We start from the raw sequence: 5742 nt of genomic DNA, 5'->3' as shown, positions 1-5742 counted from the left end.
CTCCAATAAACGCAACATTACGAACTCCAGTGTGGGGCAGTCCTTCAGCCAGTGCAGAACTTTTTCTGTACATCCGAGTCAGCTCTGTCATTTTTCCAGCATTGTAGTACAAGATTTGTTAAACTGGTTTAGCAGACTATGAGCAGTATACTCTTAAATTAGCTGTTTATTTGTATGCACAAGTTCAGGTCCTCAGTTTGGTTGCATGACAAATAGCCATACCTCAATAGATACAAGAAACAATTTTATTACAGTTTAATAAAATCGAAACAGTAATAATCACAACAATATAATGACATACATTTCTTTTGGTACGTATACAGCCCATGTCTTGGCAGTGTATAAATTCAACTATACACCGCAAGTACTGTGTCTTGACCACTATTATTCACATGAGTAAAACCATCACAGCAATTCAACAAATATCACAGTAATTAGTGACATACACTTTGTAACTGCTTTACATGAGCATAATGTATACAAATGGTCCCTGTGTACCTACACATGACTAGTGCCACCCGAGTACTATTACTCACAGGTGTAAAACCAACAAAGCAGTTCTTTAAAAAATATCACAGCGCTTAGTGACGTACATGCTGTAACTCCCTTGTAGAAACTTAATACAAACACGTGAGGACACAGAAAGCTAGCAGTGGGCATACATGGGAATACCACCGCCTCAATACTAATTCACAAGTGTAAAACCAACCAAGCAGTTCTTTAAAGAATATCACAATGCTTAGTGACATACATTTTCTAACTAGCTTATATAAGCTTTATACAAACATGAGAACATACACAAAGCTAGCGGTGCACCCGCATAGAAGTGCGGCCATCTGAACACGATTATTTGCAAGTGTAAGCTCAACAGAACAGTTCGTTATAGTGACGCACATTTTGTAACTGACTTATACAAGCTTAGTGCAAGCACAAGAATGCAGAAAAATATAAATTAAGAACTTGCTCTATGCATACACAAACAGATCAACACAAATGGTAAACACCGCTTTGAAGACAAATGAGACTGTCGCAAAGCGCAGTGCTGTGCCGGTTGAAATTGCCACCCACAAAAGTATTGAGCAATGCTTAAACCACAGGCAATAAAGTGCTGAAAGACTGCGTCTCTAACGTAACTATTTTAATTCAAATTTCTTGAATATAGGGCTCGCTTCCAGATAAGGCATCTGATCCAACTGACCTGATTTTACACCTGCTACATGCGTACAATGCACTCAGATATAACTGGTAATAATAATTATAAAACGCATTTAAAAACTTGATAGTATGATGAAGATGCATGACTAGAAAAGTTCTGTCCCCCTCGTACTTGTTAAAAAGGTGTAAGTACGACACATGTTCTTTTTTTCCTCAATTTTTGCATTAATGGACAGCCGGGAACTTCGAACCGACACAAAAAAAAAGATACTGCTATGTTAATAGTGTTATGAATAATTTTTTGTGAAAGCTTTTTTACAGACAAGTTGCAGTCTCGTTTCTGGAGGTTGAGCTGTATCTTGCAAAATAACTTGAAAAGTGGTCACATGGGAGCATGACACTATATCATAATGTTAGTTTCAGTTCACTCTCTTGCCCTACAAGTCGCTGCTCACTGTGGCCAGTGATGCAACAGCAGTGTCTGTGTGATTTTCATCACACTTCTGTCCTATGCCATTCTTACCAGAGTTGGCAGCACAGATACCCAAATTTCGATAGTGTTGCTTTCTCAGGTGGTTGCTTTTGATTTGCTCAATATCAGTTGGCACTTCAGCTGTATCAAACTTCTTTTTTACCTCTTCAACAACAACATCAACAACAATCTTATGACACCTGTGTTGTCCTTCTAGTTGCCTACAAAGACCAGTCAATCTAGCAACAACACTGACAGTCTCTACTATCTTGTAATGGGGGAGAGGTGTGTCCCACCATGTGTTCCACGTTGTTGTCACTATGTGGGCTGGCTGGGGAGGCAACAACTGTAATATGTTTGCATTTGCATATATTAAAGTGATGCCTGTACTGTGTTATAACACCTAACTTAGTCTTGCACTTGCTGCACAATAACACTGGCTCACAGTCGTGGTGAAAAGCTTTTGTATGTTGAGCAAATGAGTTGTATCCACTACAAAAAAAGTCAGTGATAGCACACATGTTGCTCTACCAGGCCTGGTGTGGTTCGTTCTGACACTGCTGCTGATGCTGACGCGCTGCTGCTTGCCTCGTACACTGTTGCAGCTGCAGTAGACGTGGCAGTCTCTGTATCTATTGCTGCCGTGTCATCTGTCATGGTAACTTCCAAGTGGTACCGGGCTCACTTCTGCAACAGAGATGTTGTTTGCCCCTTGAGGGCTCTCATGATCAGGGCCAATAATTTCGTAGGCATTGTCTCCTGCATCGAAGAACCAATAAGAACAGCATGAATTAATAAACATAGCTCTAAAAAGTACGGGCATCAAGACTTAACCACAAGCTTTGCACATAAGTGACCGGGCTTAATGAATAATACTTGCAGGAGGAGTTACACAATTGTTTGTGCATATTACAGTAAAGCCTCATCAGAAGATATTCAAGAGGCACGGGAAACATGTCTCTCGAAACCAAAAATTTTGAGACACTGAGGAGCCAGACTAGATCACTTTATTATGCATCATCACTAAAGTATGTTTTGATATATCTGAAGGAATAAATGCTCAGGGTGGCTTAAAGGGCCCCTAAACCACTTCTCGGCATTTTTTGAACATTTCAAGTAAACACGCGTATCGAAATCAGAATGCCGTCACGATCGACGAAGCCAAATGCCAGAGTGCGTAGCACTGCCGGAGCACCACAATATGAAGAAAATGACCCCGTGCGCCTCTCTGGACCTATCCTGCACCCCCCAGTTTGTCCTGACGTCACCAGGCTGTCTCTGATGATGTCACCAGTTTCCGGTGCTGTCGATTGGTCAAACGAAAGTGTACGACTGCCGGCAAGGCCTGCAAGCAAATACACACACTCCTTCTTCCTCGTCGCGTTGCGCGCGATGCCATTGTGGGCAGCCAATGGGGGCAAAGAACAGAAACGCCAACAGAAGGGTCTCCCTACGAGGCTCTTCAACACGAGTCACCATATAGTTTCGTTGTATTAGCGCCACCCCTCGCAGGACGACGGGCCAGCGCGGCAGCAACAGAGCTCGTTGGTGTTGGCCTGTCCCGTAACATTTGGAGGTGTACTAGGCAAGGAAAAGACGATACTGTCCATATGGCGTGTACCAGATGAAAGAGTAAAATGAGTGGGGACTACTTTTCGATAATCAAACACACGTAGCTCCACTATTACTGCACCGTTTCGAAAAATTCTCGTGGCTACCTGTTCATTGCCTTATTGTGTAGAACTGCAACACCGCAACTAAATTTCAACCTCGGTGGTTTAGGGGCCCTTTAAAGAAGACATTCACAGCTTTTTAGTGACTGTAGATTGTGTTAGCTTCCTTCCCAACTTCTGGAATTTAAGCACTTCACTTTGCAAGCCTTGTTGCTCGCAGTACCTTTGAGGTGCTCTTAGACGCTCGTCAGCTTCAAGTGCCGACACTTTCTGCCCTGCACTGTCCTCGTTGCCCTCCTTTTCTGGTTCATGCTAAAAGAGACATGCGCGATTGACTTGTGTAAGGATTGCGTGATCTTTACGCCCTTCGGAGCACACAAGGTGCACAAAGTGAATGTGTCTGGGTTGTGTTTCTTCGAAGTAGTGAATACTTAAAAAGTCATCCTTAGTAACAAAGGTGTCTCTTGTATACAGTATTGTTAACGTGGCAAACATAGGAAAACCAACCAAACCATTTTCAGATGTCTCTTACAACCAAGTGCATCTTGTAATGAGACTCTACTGTACTGAATATTTTTCAACTATGGATCATCTGCATGTACATATAGTCACAAAGACATGTTGTGTGGAATGGCGAATCGGGAAACAGTTCGTACTCTTACTTTTTGTCCCTAACATAAGCAGCTGATAACAATATGATAAAAAAGCAGGCAATGACGCTAGAATGGAACATAATCATTCAGCTCTAAACAGTTTTTTGGGCCCACATCATTCCCTCATATGACATAAGGAAACAACTTGATTGCAGTAATGGCTGCATGTGATCTGAGTTGATTGAAACAAACTATACGTAAGGTTGTCCTGTATGTAATTTTATCAGAGTGCTTTTTAGATGTCCTGCTGGTGATCCTGGCTGCGCGATGCTTCTCATGCTTTTTGGCACGATTCCTTTTTTTCCACTCCACTTTTTTTTCAGATTTTCTCCCCTTTCCCTTCCCCCTTGTGTAAAATAGCACACTTGAAGTATCAAATCTGTTGAACTAACGTGTGTATCAAACCTGTTAACATGTGTGCTTCTCTGTGGCCTGTGTTGTATTTTTGCGCTGCACAATTCAATTCAAGATGAAAGATGGAACGTCCCTGCCTTTACTTTAATTGTGTGTGTGTGTGTGTGTGTGTGTGTGTGTGTGTGTGTGTGTGTGTGTGTGTGTGTGTGTGCGTGTGCGTGTGCGTGTGTGTGTGTGTGTGTGTATGTGTGTGTGTGTGTGTGTGTGTGTGTGTGTGTGTGTGTGTGTGTGTGTGTGTGTGTGTGTGTGTCTCATGTTTTGAAATATATGTACATTCAGGAGTGCCTGCATGCCCTTCTCTCCTGCTCCAGTGACGAAAAGGAGAGCCTGTTTATGTACCCTAGTAAAAGATTCAAAGGTTTTCGCTGTGCCCATTACATCCCTTATCATATGGATCTGTCACAATACAGAGTAGCAGTGGTCCATAATACTAGCCCATCCCAACATAATTATAAATTAACACATACCGACATGCTGCGAAACAGCTGTTGCAAAGCCGCTGGTGAAGGCAATTTCCGCAGCACTGCAGTGGTACAGCCGAGTTCCACCTGTATAGCGACAAATCCATATGCGTGTTAGCAACTCAGTAGTTGCTGATGGTTTCATAAGCTTTACACTACACAATAAAGTAATCTAGACAACTTTGTTGGAACAAATGCACATAATTAGGATACCATTTAAACACTAACACGATTAATTGCCCCCAATCTCTCACTCACTAAGGGATAATACTACTGAAACATCGGTGGAGAGCTCAGATTAACACAGCCCATAAAGGACAAGCGTTCTTTGAGAAAAACAGCTATAACAGCGGTTAGTTTTCTTGATCATTTTATGTGGTAGCTTTGATTTAAATTTCATGCAGTACTATAAAATACGAAGTGCCGCATTTCTAGCAGCAGAAGGCGTCGTCAGCCTCATGGTACAACAGATTTTTGCACTGTTTGTCAGTGAGCCGACACATACGAAGAAAACCAAATTCACACATACATATACAGTGTCAAGTGCACTTCTGCTGAAGGTCGCGGAGAGGTCCTTAGATTTTTCGTGGTATACCCTTATATAAATATTACTTTTTGAAATTATTGTTCAAGTACACCTCATAAATTGCGGCCAACCGCCAGCAGCTCACTATAGGTTTTTATTAATAAATCACTGCAATAATATTGACATGCATTGAAGAAATTCGAAAACGGATGCCCGAGAAGTGATCGAATCAATTCTTTATGACATTAACAAAAACTGCAGAAAATTAAAAGAAAATCAAGTTAAAGAAATTCCAGCATGCCAAAGTAACCTCGCTTCACAAGACGTATACAGAGCGTCATAAGGCTATTTTATTATTGGTAAAGCTAGAACAGGATGCACTCATTCT

General features: G+C 41.7%; 1 long non-coding RNA gene across 1 annotated transcript; it reads right to left on the bottom strand.

Moving 5' to 3' along the window:
* Window positions 1–223: 223 nt before the first annotated feature.
* On the bottom strand, window positions 224–5031 carry LOC129380259 (uncharacterized). The gene is made up of 2 exons (XR_008608281.1): window positions 4835–5031; window positions 224–2386 (listed from the first exon to the last, which is right to left on the bottom strand). It is a non-coding gene; the product is annotated as an uncharacterized lncRNA (long non-coding RNA).
* Window positions 5032–5742: the final 711 nt, after the last annotated feature.

This window comes from Dermacentor andersoni, chromosome 10, assembly GCF_023375885.2.
Source record: "Dermacentor andersoni chromosome 10, qqDerAnde1_hic_scaffold, whole genome shotgun sequence".
NCBI classification, from domain to species: Eukaryota; Metazoa; Arthropoda; class Arachnida; order Ixodida; family Ixodidae; genus Dermacentor; species Dermacentor andersoni.
Note: the sequence above shows the minus strand (reverse complement) of the source record. Positions and strands in the feature narration are given on the sequence as shown.